At 42.9% G+C, this 12,977-nt stretch overlaps 1 protein-coding gene across 2 annotated transcripts in view; it reads left to right on the forward strand.

Moving 5' to 3' along the window:
- Positions 1–8,356: 8,356 nt before the first annotated feature.
- pde4d (phosphodiesterase 4D, cAMP-specific) overlaps positions 8,357–12,977 on the forward strand; it is a 177,037-nt gene continuing 172,416 nt past the window's right edge. Inside the window, exon 1 of one of the 2 annotated variants that reach the window (XM_034595967.1) lies at positions 8,357–8,513. The gene's annotated coding sequence lies outside the window, so the exon portion shown is untranslated. The remainder of the gene's footprint in view (positions 8,514–12,977) is intronic. The other variant, XM_034595968.1, reaches the window with a different exon arrangement.

Raw genomic sequence — 12,977 nt, forward strand, 5'->3', positions numbered from 1 at the left:
TTTGTCTTTGGTCTATTGTGGGATATGGGATAATTTCAAAGTTGAGTATCTTATTTAAACAGATAAAAGTAATTAAATTCCTATTCTGTAGTTTTCTAAAGACATCATATTTTGATTACATTTCTATATTAATATATAGAATAATATAGTATAATATTTACACAATGACTTTCTGTTTGAGGTTAAATCTCTAAAATGACTTGTAGGTGATTCATCTTTGAAGTGTAGTGTGATCGAAGGGGAAGTGAAAAGAAAACAGCCCAACCCGCAGCTCAGAGTTCTAATCTTTAAACGGTGTTCCATGATGCATTTTCTTCACGAAACTTTTTATAAGCATAATATAGAAAGTAACTGTAGGAGAGAACCTCGTATGCTTTTATTAATTTTTTTTTTCTTGAGTAATGCTCGGTTCTGGCTGTAATTAACTATTTTGACCAGTAGGAGGAGCTGTTAAACAGACAAGAAAAGATTTGCTGTTTATAATTTTCAATGCATCATAGTTAAATCGATCACTACACATACAAATTTAATCCCCATAAATTAAAAAGCATGGCACTCCTTAAGTAATCTGTGTTTTGAATGCTGCTCTATTTTATCTTCATCCTTGTGACTTCATGGTCTGCAGGAGGATGAACCGTAAACCTGTGTTTTTGCTCTCGCAAGGTGAAAAGATTGTTTATTTTAAAATGTCTCCAGAACAGGGGAAAAGATTTATATTCCACTACACACATTATTCAAATGCATTCCTTTACCAGAATATACGCAAATAAAAGTATTTTTTAATTTTAAGTTAAACCATTAAAAACTAATTCAAATGAGAATCCCACTCGTTGGGAGATTTGTTTTCCAGATTGACAATAAAACCAAGTGTAAATGCAAAACTACGGTTTAAGAGAGATACCTGTTAATGAGTCCAGATCTCAGTCCAAATCAAGAAATTTGTGAGTGGCAATCATCTTCAAATATGATTTTAACTTTCAGATACAGAAAACGTTTTATTTCTCTGATGCTTGTTTAGCTCACGCTTCCCTCTGTTCATCTCACACAAACACACCCAGGACACAGGAGAGCCCACTGACCTGTCAATCAGATATCAGCACAGTCCTTCTGCTCTCAAGTGGTCTGTAATGATACCACCACCGGCCCCTGAGCAACCCTCATCTGAGCGATGGCCGATCTGAGAGCTTTTCATACATGAAGGGAGAATGACGTCAGTGTCAGTGTCTACAAAGCACAGAAATCCTTTAAAGGCTGTTTGCATGTAAATATACTGTGGGGAGACGGGAGCAGGCGTCAGGACAGGCCAGCCCTCGGTGGGTGAGGACGATCACCCTCCACCATGATGAGTTCCAACAGCCCGTCTGTCCCCGAGCCTCCCTCGCAGGCCTGTACAGGTTCTCACTGTGTGAGAGGATGAGACAGCTGGGTCATCATCAGGCTGGTGAGTCACCGAAGAGGATTTGCTGCTGCCTTTCATCACATAATATATCTAAATCATGTTGTTTTTTAAATATGACACAGTTTTAAGATTTATTTTATCGTTTCAGTGATTTCATGGTTGGGATTGCTCAAATTATTTTACGCAGATTTGCTTCATGAAAACAGGAGAAGCGATAAATGTTGAATCAGACCAATTGTCCCCCCCCCCCCCCATACTGCAGAGGCTTGTTAGTAAGAAAAACATCCTCTGATACGTCCAATAATGTCCGCATCATTAACGACGGGCAAACTGCGTCTCTGCCTCAAATGATTATTTATTACACATACGCTGCCAACTCAGTCTAATTTATGTCTGAGATTGGAAATAATTATTTTATCTCAGCATTATTTTCTATGTCTGTCAGAGCGAATCTATAACAAGCTCTAATTGCATTTGTGCAATGACTTTTTCTTTGTCTAATCCATTTCCATTTGGACCGTTGACTGTGGTGTTTTCATCCATACTATTCATACCCTGCTACATAATGTGTAAAAGTACCACGATCGAAATAAATTTAGCTAAAATGTTTGTGGAAAAACTCAAAACTGGTAGAAACTGAATTTTCCCTCCACCTTATTTTGTCGCCTTAAAGGCCGCTAAATAAATACAGTTTAAATTTTTTTAAACTTTGAGCAAAGGGCTTTTACATAAACAAAAATCTGCTAAAGCAAAAAAAAAGTAGATTATTTCTCAATAATAACAATTGTATGTACATGTATGTGTGAAGGTATAGTACCACAAAACCGAACTGTTTCCGTTATTTTTGAGAAATCCTTCAACTAATCCTGATTCTGAGAGTGTTTTTCAACTTTGACTTTGATTGTTGTTTGAGTCATTGTCAGTTAAACTACAGACTCATAAAGGTTGACATACATGAGTCGTTGTTAATACAAAAGAGGAAGTCGTGAAACCAACTTTTTGTGGGTTTTTGATGATGGTGACTCAGGAAGTCGCTGTCGTCACACTTTGCCACAATTTAAAGGTGACATACTGTACATCACAAAAAGTGGTGCCGTGCACTCCAATGTCTCCTGCCAAGAAGATTCACAGGGCTTTTAAAATGTCCGAGTCACAGTAGTCCACAGGATGAGCCGATAGCAGATAAGAGGAAAAACAAAGGATCCACGGTAATTGCTTTCTTTCTGGGCACCGAAATTCACCGGATCAAGGAGCTTCCAGGCCGCGACGCATCATGTGCAACACTGACCAGGTCTGAGCACGTCCGTTTTCTTAACAGCGGGAATACATCCATGTGCGTCCTGATTTTCCACCTTGTCGAGGGGGTCACAGCGCTTTGGAAATGTTCCAGTGAAATGATGACAATCAACAAAGAGAAGAGAGACTGGGAGTGTGGGAGCGAGCGGAGGCTGCCGGGGTGTGTGTGTGTGTGTGGGTGGGTGTGTGTGTGTGTGCACTGCTGAGGCCGCAGCAGTAGAGAGCAAATGGCTCTCTGAGAATAATTATTGCTATTTTAGATAATTGTGAGTATTTGGTTACCTGATCTTCCTCTGTCTCTTTCTCTCTATCTCTTCCTTGTTAAATGTCTTTAGTGGAAAAAAAGGAAGAATAAGTGTGATTTTGGCAACCTATCCATCCATCCACCCACCCACCCATCTATCTATCCATCCATCCATCCATCCGTCCATCAGATGGCAGTGTACATCCTGGACAGGTCGCCTATGTATCTCAAAGCCAACATGGACATGGTCGCTCAATCTGCATGTGTATGTACTGTCGGAGGAAGCTGGTGGAAAACCCACCCAGACACCGACAAACTCCACAAACAAAGCCCCTGTTGACACGAAGCATCGAATCTTCATAGTTGAGAAATTGTCAGCATTTAAAAAAACAACCCAATCACATTTGTTTTGCATCCAACTCTGAGAACAAAGTGAATGTTCTATAGATGCTTGTCTTTAACTGTGTGTTTGTTCCTTTAGGCCAAACCTCACAGTCCTCTCCCCATGAGGAGCATCTCTCTCACTCCCCCCCCCCCCCGACTCTGATGGTTGATGTCAACAGCTTTCGCAGCAGCTCTGTGACGCGCAGCAGTGGAACAAATACAATGTGTTTTAGACCCAGGGGTGTTTTCCATGTACTTATCTACCACGCAGCAGTATATCGTCTGTCCAGAAACCAATTTATTGATCGCTGTCTTGTGTTCCTATAAGGCCTCAGCAGAGTGAGTCTGGTCGGCTGTGTGTGTGTGTGTGTGTGTGTGTGTGTGTGTGTGTGTGTCAGCTGCTGCCTCTGTGGCTGTACGCTGTCATATCTGCTAAAGAACAGGCAGCAGAGAGAGGTTATGTATGTAGCCGGCTTTCATAGTTTTCCTGTGCTGAAGGAATCTTCATGTAGCCTTCCATCCTTCAGGGTTTTCAGATTAAACACTCAAACTCTTTCCCTTTGCTCTGACCAATTACAGATGTAATTTTGGATTAATTTCCCCGCTGCCTGATGTCTTGATGGAAAGTCACGACGAAGCGTACCCCCCCCCCCCCCCCCCCCCCCCCCCCCCCCACACTATTATCTCTGCTTATGCATATCATGTGTGACAAGATGACCGTACCATGTGTGACCTGACAAGATGTCCATTGGTGACCTGCCTCATGGCCGTTTTATCATGACGTTTATCTACTAGGTTCACCAGGTGCCGGTCTCTGAGAGATCCACACATCGGAGCCACTGGGAATCACTGTGCTGTCTCCTCCAATCTTATCTTCTGGGGGTTCACGTTGTACTCCATTGTCACACAAACACACTTTATCTTTACACACACACACACACACACATCGGATTCTTACGCACGTACATCACCTCTATCTGCATAAAAGAGCAAGTTGTTTCTTTGTCTTATCCATCTTCACATGCTGTAAGATCTGTTTGACCTTCTTTGAAGAATAAACGTGAACTTAAAAGACCATGATGGTCAGTTCTCTTTATTTCAGAAGTCAAAGTCAAATTTCCTCCACACAGGCTAAGAAGGACGATTCCTGCAAATTAAAAAGAAAATGCTTTTGTCTAAAAACTATATGTGACGGGCTGAAAATCCGGTGTGATTCAGATATAATCACTATTGTTCAACTGCCTGTTCCAGCTGCTCGTGTTCCCGGTCAATATTTGTATGAGGTAAGGGGCACATTAGCTTCAGTGTGTATATGTGCGAGTCTCTTCAGTCATGATGGGAACATTACCTAAAAATGTGTTCTGAGAATTTCTCTAAAGAATCGACAGCACAGATACATTTTCCCATAATTTTCTGTTTCTGTGAACTCTCGCTGTGGAAAATGTACAGGCCACTGAAATCAGAAAGACAAGTGAGTAATGTGATGTTTTCAGCTGTTTGACTGGACGAGAGCCCAAAGCTGAACATGTTCCACGACTTGTAAGAAAAGCAGCAGGCAGAATCGGCAGTAGATGTCCAGAGGGGCGTCTCGTGAGGTGCACACTTTGATTTGATTTGATCAGTCCTGATGTTTGTCATGCAGGGTTTCAGTACATGTGTGCTGCTTTGCTCTGATTTACCATCAAACTGTTCATACAGCACAGCAACGTGATCAGACCTTCATTTCATGTGCAGTGACTGAATTCAACTCAACCTGCAGCCCCCGTCCATTTTAACAAGTGCTCCAACAATCTCATACCGTGTAGCATGCTGAGAGTTATTTCACATTTTCATATTTCTTGCTGATTTTTATAAAACAATCTACTGTAAATTAAGTGTTTAAGTTAATTCATCTTTTCATTATTCTCACGAGGTTAGAAATGTTTCGTATCTGTGTGCCTGCTCATTGCAAAGGGAGGAAAACTGCTGTGCTAACCCTCTAAGAAGAGAGCACCATCCCTTTAAGAGAGTCACAGTATGTGTAGGCTGAGGCAAAACGTGCTGGAATCGAACTGTGGGATTTCATTAAAGTTGTCAAGATGTAGATGGACATGTGGAACAACTGCACTTCTGTTTAGTTATAGAAATTTGCATAAGATCAAATTAAAAAAATCTATTAAAAAAAACTTCAGATGCAGGGATTTTCAGTCCCTCGTGTGGGTCAGGCAGCAAAATTGCTTGTTTGTACATTTCCCATAAAGCAGTTGTGCACTCGTATCTTTTTTATTAGACCCTTCATGCCTAATGAAAGCCCACATCTGTCAGCTTTTATGACCCCAGTTTGGAATCTGTTGTAAATTTCAATCTTATAAACCCAGCTGATGACATCGGTATGACATCACCAGGGCCATTTAAAGATCAGCTCCTCCAGGCCGACACAAGTCATTGGTCAAGCTCCATTTATCGCTATGGTGACACGGTGTTGTTTTCTGGAGCTTTGGTCCAGATTAGCACACTTACTTGTTTTCTGGCAGAGTTATGAGGAAAGACTGTTATGACAACAGCAGATTACTTAACTGGCTGGTGGCTGAAGCTTTATATTAAACAGACATGAGAGTGGCATCGCCCTGAAAGAGAAGACTGACCACACACAAATAACCATGTGTGTGGTCATCATCGCTTCAATATAAGTCATCAACATGACCAGCACATAACCTTAAACAAACAAAGATTCAAGGAAACATCATTTTAGCAGCAGCTGATTTAATTTTCTATTAAGATGGGGGAACTGTCGTTGGTTTACGCAATTGGTCCGTAACAAATATGATGACACTGAAGAGATCTGAAAAACGTTCAGAGTCAACATGTTTGTTTTCTGGCAAAATATCTGATCTTGGAGAACAAAATGAACTTTCTGGTTATAGTGTATGTAGGCTTATAGCAGTTAAAGATTGTGGTCTGGTTTTATACAGAAAAAGTCCAGAGTGACATTTAACCAAACCTCGATCTCTCCCCGATCTCTGAAGTTTGTTGCCTAACCTAAACGCAAATGGAAGCGACCCCTGGACTCTGGTGTAGAAGTCGTGTGCTTGGGGCGGCTGTGGCTCGGGAGGTAGAGAGGGTCCTCCACTATCCAAAAGCGGATTAGTTTGATTCCCACCCTCCATTCTACATGCTGAAGTGTAGCTGGGCAAGACACTGAACTGAATTTGTGGCCGACAGTGTGTGAGCGATACGTGATAGAGAAGTTGTGTGAATGGGTGAACATTTCAAGACTGCCCTCATTCCACCACCTAACTCCACTGCTGAGAGTAAATGTAGTGCTTAATGGGCTGCAGCCCTTTCCTAGTCTTATTGATTACTCAAAGCGCTTTACTCTCCGAGCCACAATCACCAATTCCCACATACGCTCATACAAGACTGTGCACTTTTTTTAGTCACAAGCTGTTGGTACAGCTGTCAGAAGCAAGTTGGAGTTCAGTATCTTCACAAAAAACACTTTGGCACGTGGGCTGGAGGAGCCGTGGATGACGACCTGCCCACAGCCACCTCACTCTTGGGAAAAAAGTTTAGAAGTATATGAACATACTGGTATCACAATGCATAACGGTATCAATCCTCTCATCAAAGTGTCGACTGTGTGAAATTAGTATAGTACTTGTTAACTTGTGTCTGATTATTAGTGATACTTGGCTACTCCACTCTTGAAAGAGTGCAGATCATTATTGTGCAAATAAAATATTCACACAAAGATTTGTGCACAATGATTTTTTTATCTCTGATCCTGATCAAAATGTTCCAGATGAACTTTCGTGCAGCTCAGAGTCCTGCCCCACTTTAATTCACCTCCTGGCTGAGGTGAGAATCTCTCTTGACCTAACACTGTGGCTCCAACACCTCCAGGGTGTAAATAAAGGTGTCTGACTGTGTGTGTGTGTGTGTGTGTGTGTGTGTGTGTGTGTGTGTGTGTGTGTGTGTGTGTGTGTGTGCATGTGTGTTTCAGTGCGTCAGTGTGTGTCACTTAAATAAATAAACATGACAGAGTCTGTTTCAGCAGTTTACAAATCGAGCAAATATCCACTGGCTCTGCAACACAAACCACATCTGCCTCATCAGTGTGTTGTTACACACAAAGAACATTAAGAATTCATGTCTCTCTCAGGGTGCACTGTTAGTCCTCATTGTCGCTGAAGCTTAAGATTCCCATCGTCTATGGGAGCTGCAACTTCATGTGTGGGTGTGCGACTATGTAGACTACCACTAATATGTGAAACCACATTCAGGGTTTATTTCTCTTTATGTAATGTTTCCATTTCTGAGTAGGTATTCCATGAAAAGATCCAAAGAAGTTGGACAAACGCTTTTAATGAATGTCTGGATATAAATACCTTTAAGAAGCTGAAGTTGGGCATGAAGCAGGGTACATCGTGGAGAGCTCACCAGCACATCACAGGGCCAAAGTACAAACACAAGCAAGCCTTCACGCTCACAGTCAATGTTGAAATAATCTAAGCTGCGTGTGTTTGGACGGTGGGAGGAACCTGGTTAAAACCCCTGCAGACACCAGGACAACATGAACCCAGAAGATTCGGACCCACATCCATCTTTTCATGAACAGATGTGAGAATGATACATATCTTCACATCTATATCTTGATGAGAAAGGCAAAAAACTTAAATGTTGATCTATTCCTTAAATAATAATAAATTACTCATCTGAGGTCTCAACACAGAGCATAATACATTCTTTTCTTATATTGCTATTTAAAAGTACATTTCTATAATTATGATATTGTTTTGTTGCCCAGCTTAACTGTAACACTGCCACACTCCTCTTCTCCTCAACTATGGGAACTTCCAGGAGAAGAGGGGTGGAATGGTGGGTTGGTCTGTTGGGGAGGGGGAGGGGGGGGGGAGGGGAGAAGCAGAGGCACGCGATTGGCCGAGAGCCAGGAAGCACTCTGCCGTGATTGGCTGCTAGGCCTTGGAGCTCAGAGCTTTGTTCCCTCCTCCTTATTTCCAGACAGCATCATCAGTCAGTGAGCAGCAGCGGAGGAAGAGGAGGAGGAGTGGGATCTCTGTGTGTGTGGTGGTGGGAGATGAACAACTCACACTTAACTTTGTTTTGGTCTCTTCTCTGATTGGGAGCAGACAGGGACGCAGTGGAATAAGTAAACTCTTTCTGGAAGTTTCTCCAAAGGACAAAAAGTAAGTTCACAGCCTCTCTTTTTGAACTGTGGCAGAAGTTGTGTGGTGGATGCTATTGGAGGAAAAAGGGACACATCACTTTGTTTTAATGTGACATCAGACAGTAAATACAGACATCAGCTCCTCTGCACAGTTTGAATGCACACACTCAACGTGCAAGTGAAAGGTGTGTGTGTGTGTGTTTACATGCAGGCAGCATGTGATCACTCAGAGTATGTGTTTGCATCCAGTGTCTTTCAAAGTGTCCTGTCTCTGTCCATAGCAGCCTTGTGCTTCAGGGGTTTGGAGGGAGCGGTGCAGTGCGACTTCACGGTGACAAGAAGCTCATCAGCAGCAAACTTCGTACTGCAATGCTCCTCACTGACAGAGGAGCTCAAGGACCCCCCCCCCCCTCACCTCCCTAAAAAACTCTCCTGGTGGTGTGACTTTCAGGCTGCAGGCTGCTGCTGCTGCTGCTGCTGCTGCTGCTGCTGCTGCTGCTGCTGGTGATGGCAGTGGATTGTCGGCTATAAATAGGCCTGCTCCAAATTGTGCTGCAGTCACGCATAAATTCAGGGAGAACGAGACGTGACACGGCCATTGTTTGCATTAGAGTCTGACTCCAGTGTAAACAAAGATTAATACATCCTGATGCCCCCTCTTTTATACCCCGAGGGGAGGGGAGGTGATGGCACACAGAGAGGGGGACAATAGAAGTAGGCGCACCATGTGTCCCTCAGTGTGTGTCTGTTTTGTGTGGAGGTGAAAAGTGCTTCCATGTGTCACTTTCCTTCCTCGTCAAACTTCCACACGTGGCAGGAACAGTTCCCTTTACGAGGGTTATCACCTCTGCTGATCAGTCGCAGAGCAAATCCCCTAATTTCCATACACGCTCTTATCACGCTAACAGTCAAAGCAGCTCGTTAAAGTTTTAACAACTTTGAAAATGTTGTTAATTCAAACAAGGAAACAGACTTTGCAAATGTTGTGACGTATGTACGCAGGGAGAGTGAGTTTAAAAAAGTTCTGTGATGCAGAATTGGCAGCCGACCTGATACAAACACATGGAGCATGTTTATATTTCATCTGCCAGCCCCCCACTCAGAGGTGCTCAGATGGCATAGCTATGAAGTTTGTCTCATAAAAACCAGCTTGCCATGTCAGCTCTTCAAATCACATTCTTACCTCCACAAAGGAGGTTATGTTTTCCCCCCTGCTCTGTTTGTTTGTTTGTGGGTTGGTTTGTTTGTCAGCAGGATTACGTAAAAGCTACTGAAAGGAATTCCACAAAACTGGGTAGAAGGATGGGACACGGGCCAAGACAGAAACCATTTAATTTTGGCAGGGATGCGGACAAAGGGGCAGATTCAGGAATATTTGTATCACTTTCTTTTTGACGTTTTCACAGATTTCACAGGAAATAATTGATGAAAAAGGTCAAGCATGTTCAGGGCACTGATTGGGTGCAGTTTGCCGTGAAGCTTGATTGAATTGAATTTATATGCGCTCAAAGTTACTCTCAACATGAGTTTTAATCAAAGAAATAGTTAAACATTTTTGGACACATGTTTTCTGCCTTTCTTGCCAAGATGAAGATGTGAAAAACTCACAGCACATAGGAGACACGAGGGGATTCTTCAAAGAGATAGCAAAAAAACTGATTAATTGAAGATAAATTGAAATATTTTCCTTCTCCAGCTTTTTAGTATTTTGGATCTAGAAGATTTACTGTATATGTGGTTTTATAGTAACAAATAGTTCTAGCAATCTGCAGCCAGTCAGGAATCATCATTTTATATCCATGTTCAAGAGTTTTACAACTACGTCCAAATGAACATGATGGATTTGGTGTGGAACCTAAGGGGACTGTTTGGCCTTGGTGGAGGTGTGCCCTCTACTGAGTGATGTTCTACCTTATTTAACTCAGATTGAAGAATTTGACAAAAAAAAGTTGTGCCTATGACGCACAAAAAGTTGTGCCTATGACAAAGAATGTCAAAACAAGCAGCTTCCTCCTGTCGGTTGTTCCGAGAGGAGGCCGCCTGTAGTGTCTGTAATCTACCTGTCCCCCTGTCTGTCAGCCCGCTCGTCTCAGAGCGGCTTCATTGCAGCGTACGACACAGGGAACCTTGTTTGGACCTAACCTCTACTATGCAAATACATACTGTCACATTGCCAGCCTGCACTTCAAATCCACGTGGATGAATCTGTGAGAGCGTCACACTGAGCTCATTGTTTCACCTGAGCATCACCGGCTGTAATCACGAGCCGAGACTCTGACCCGTGTGGTCTCTCCTCCTCAGTGCGTGAAGACGGGTCTCCTCTCCGGAGATCAGACCGAGTCAGACTGAAGGCTGAGTGAGAGACGTGTGCGCTGAGTCGACAGCAGCTTCTTTAATACCACACGGCATCAGAGAAGAGGATCTGGGAACCTCTGCTTGTATTGTTGTTCTGATGCTGCCCCTGGTCGTTTTTCTGAATGAGTGTCGGTGTTTGCCTTTGTCAGTCAATGGGAGGACAGAGTAATGAGTTTGGCTGAATGTACACTGTGTGTTTGTGTGCGTGTGTGTGTGTGTTTGTACTCATACAGATATCTTTGTGAGGACATTTTGGGTCATGACATTTTCGCCAGTCCTTACTTTCTGACCCACTTTCAATGAGTTGCTGAGACTTGTTTATAGGTTTATGGTTAGAATTAGGTTTATATTAGTGTCTAGTTGTAATGGTTAAGGTTAGGGATAAGGTTTGAGTGAGGCTGTCCTCAATGAATGGAACTCAGTGCAAAGTCCTAACAAGGATAGCTGGGCAAACCTGTGTGTGATCCAGGTATTACTCATGTTGTGGGGGACCTACATCTGTTTACTCAGTGACCTTATGGGGACTTGTCTCATAAGAACAAAAATCAAGTCCCCATTATGTAGATCATACAATTTAGATGAAGACACGTTTTAAGGCTAAGGTTAGATTGAGGTTAAGGTCAGGTATCCAGGTGTGTGTGTATGTGTGTGTGTGTGTGTGTGTGTGTGTGTGTGTGTGTGTGTGTGTGTGTGTGTGTATGTGTGTGTGTGTGTGTGTGTGTGTGTTTGTTTGCTGTAAGTGGACAAAAAGCATCTGCACTGCAATGCCTTAATATCAATCTGCTGAAGAAGCATCTCTGCAGCTGCATGTGTGTGTCTGCATGTACTGTGCACACTTTGATGTCTAAACTTACACTGGCAACGTCCTCGCAAGTTTTTATCAGGCTTTGTCGTGATCAGATGGCTCCGTTAGCAACAACAGTTATGACCAATATAGTGAGTGATGCTGTATGTTAAAGCTCGGGGTCGGGGTCAAGCAGCAGCAGAGGGCTGCGGTGTTTAGTGCCAACAAAGTCAAATGTCACAGGTTTCCCTGAGCCATTCCTGGCATTCTGTGAGTCGGGGTCAATGGAAAAATTATATAATCTGCTTCCAAAAGCAGATTCATTACTGCAATAAAGGCAGTGTTTGTTTTCCCCGGTTTTTTTCTGGCAAGGGAGAATATGCAGAAGACCTCTGAAGTTCTCGTGCAGCAGCATACATACACACAGACACACACACCAACACACACATTTAAGCAAACATCGCCAAAGGCATTTAAGTATCTTTTTATTGGAAAATCTGTTCTCATAACAACAAGCAGAACTGTCTCTGTGTGCTCAGGGCTTTTAGAGGTCATCCTGGGACTTTGCTGCTCCATCCAACTTCACTCATTTACTGGGCTTGTTCTCTGTTAAAGTCAAATCCTGCTCTCTCATCTCATACTTTTCCAGAAGATCCTCACAAGGTATTTTCACCAGTTAGTTTTACTTATCTGTTTTTAACTTTAAAGTGACAGGAAGCTGATTTTTTTGGGGAATCTTGGTTTGTTGCTGAGGTAAGAGATGATCCCTGTCATCAGATGTTTGGTGAAATTGCCACGAATCCAGTGATGGATGTGCTGTTTGATAATAAATTCAAGGACAAGTGTAACTTTTGGACCTTTTAATGGAGTCTCTTCTCTCTGCAGACCCTTAAAAGGCAACACGCTGTCATGCCTTGAGACTGTCCCATGATATGACACATAATGACTTACACAGATAAGTCCAAAACAGCATAGACAAAAAAAAGGAGAAATTTGCCTCCCCTCCTCCTTCTTCTCCCTCTGTGTCTCCTCCACTCTGCTGCACGGCCAAATAAACAGCGTCCATCAGCACAGCTGGATGGTATCAGGGGAACAACGTCTTACGATGAAGCCACGATGTTATGGTCTGCAGCAGGGCGGATTTAGCTTCTAATTGATGTCATGTACAACAACATGAGCGGGGATATGACGAAATCGATGACGAGGCCGGAGCGGATCTCGGCCTCATGCAGCAGCATCTGTGTTTGTGTGCGTCTTTGTTACGTGAGGCAGGAAGAATGACCTGCAAGGGACATGAGGCAGGAGTAGAAGAAAAAACAGCTGTGGCCTGGGGTTCACTTGTACTTCC

The sequence above is a fragment of the Hippoglossus hippoglossus genome, chromosome 9 (assembly GCF_009819705.1).
Source record: "Hippoglossus hippoglossus isolate fHipHip1 chromosome 9, fHipHip1.pri, whole genome shotgun sequence".
Lineage (NCBI taxonomy): Eukaryota > Metazoa > Chordata > Actinopteri > Pleuronectiformes > Pleuronectidae > Hippoglossus > Hippoglossus hippoglossus.